Source organism: Salvelinus sp. IW2-2015, unplaced genomic scaffold (genome assembly GCF_002910315.2).
Source record: "Salvelinus sp. IW2-2015 unplaced genomic scaffold, ASM291031v2 Un_scaffold4878, whole genome shotgun sequence".
Taxonomy (NCBI): domain Eukaryota; kingdom Metazoa; phylum Chordata; class Actinopteri; order Salmoniformes; family Salmonidae; genus Salvelinus; species Salvelinus sp. IW2-2015.
In genome coordinates, this window is record NW_019946147.1 from 13,603 (window position 1) to 15,604 (window position 2,002).

The 2,002-nt window shown below is 40.4% G+C and overlaps 1 pseudogene; it reads right to left on the reverse strand.

Moving 5' to 3' along the window:
- Positions 1-387: 387 nt before the first annotated feature.
- LOC112077733 (ecto-ADP-ribosyltransferase 5-like) overlaps positions 388-2,002 on the reverse strand; it is a 2,151-nt pseudogene continuing 536 nt past the window's right edge.

Below are 2,002 nucleotides of genomic sequence, written 5' to 3' on the forward strand. Positions count from 1 at the left end.
TATATTTATAGCCCATTTTAATTATTACCTTGAGAACAAACACATTTTCCTTCAAGTGAGATGAAAATTCATCTCTTTATAATGGATGTTGAGGAAGTAGATAATTAGGACAGGAAAGATGTAATATTGCTATTTTATTATAGGTTTTTTTAGCAAAAGCTGCAGTGCACATGACAACAAATGCCATTCACTGGCAGAAAGAAATGTTAACAATCTAACAAACGATGTGGAAAACATTTTACAACAGGACTGGTCTGACAATCTGAAATTTGAAAAAGCTCCGCTAATGTTTTGTATTTCCTGTATTTGTGGGCGGGAGCGCCGGTGGACGGGGATGCCACGGGGTGAAAAAAACTGCATTTCATAATTTGACTGAAAGCAAGAACAACTGTGTTGCTGTTTTGATTTTATTCTCCTTGGAGTGTTCCAACCATCTTGCATTTCAGGTCAACTTTTTCCTTTCTTAGTACTCTTCCAAGCCTTGTAGACGACGTCACACCAGAGGTCTTTCTTGTTCTTTTCTCTCATCACTTGGTGATTTGAACACCTCGTAGGGGGGAATCAACCTTCTTTCTCATCTGGCAGCTGAGAGTACTTCCCAGTGGGGCACCAAAGTAGGTAGCGATCTCAAAACAGGATTTAGGTTCAAAGCGTTTAGCAATTTTCTTGTCTAAGAGCTCGAGGTGAACTGTCCGAATCGCATTTTAGTATTCTCGACTCCGCGGAAAGACACGTTCGTTCCTCGGAAGGTTTGGAAACGCTTGTTTTTCTTGTTCAGGATTCGTAAGGCATTGGTCAGAAGGAAGTGCAGGGAGTGGTACTTAATGTTTGGCTGTAGCTCTTCTTTTGGGTACGAGTGGCCTCGTTGAATGACTTGTATATTTTGGGGTATTCAGTCACATACACCTTGATTGCCAGGAATAGGTTTTAGACAGTGCTCTGTTCGGTTTTGGTTGTAACTGGCCTCGAGCATCGGTCCAGGCCTGGTTGAAATCTTTGTTATTTTGTCTCTCTTTTGGCAGTAATAGTCACGCCACACTTCCTGAACATCTTCTTCTCACAGCCCTTGTAGGAGTCATCAACAGAGTCTGGAGCCGATGTTTAAAGGGATGTTGCATTTTAGACCATGCAGAGGAGAGACTGACTTTAGTGAATGGAAGAGAGAAAAATAGACAAAGGTATGAAACAAGAAAATGCAAATACAATTATGATGAGAGACAAAATGTAAGGCTGGCCATCAGTCATAATGTCTTCACACACTTAACTTTATCCATAACTAAACATTTGCCTGTTATTTTGATCATTTAATCACTCTCTCTCTCCCCCCTCTCTCTCTCTCTCTCTCTCTCTCTCTCTCTCTCTCTCTCTCTCTCTCTCTCTCTCTCTCTCTCTCTCTCTCTCTCCTTATCTCTCTCTCTTCTCTCTCTCTCTCTCTCTCTCTCTCTCTCTCTCTCTCTCTCTCTCTCTCTTCACTCTCACTCTCACTCTCACTCTCTGTCTCTCTCTTCATATTCAAATGCACTCAAAATAGTGTTGTATCTTACCATCTTTGTAGTCCACACCCGGAAGTCCAAGCATGGAAAGACACACAGCACAGAAAAGGTTAGGATGTTGTCTCTCCTCATGACTTTACAGCACCTGTAGTAAACAACATGTTGAGGAGACCATACCAATCAGCATAACAATACCCAACATGATACAACATAGCTTTGATATTATCAACTATTTAAATTGATAGGAGTTACTGCAATGACCATTTAATGAAGCCGCATTTTACAGAGATTACAATGAGGTTTACGGTATTTTTTGCACTTTGTACAACGATTTAGCACTACAAAAATGTCACCCTGTATCTTATATCCACTGTTGTTGTAACATCTTATCAGAATATAATGATATGATAGATGGACTTACCAGACTGGAGCACGATAGAGGTTGTTTTGTATTGTTCAGCTTCAGGACGTTGTTTTGTACACTACCTGCTAAGATCTACCTTAATAAA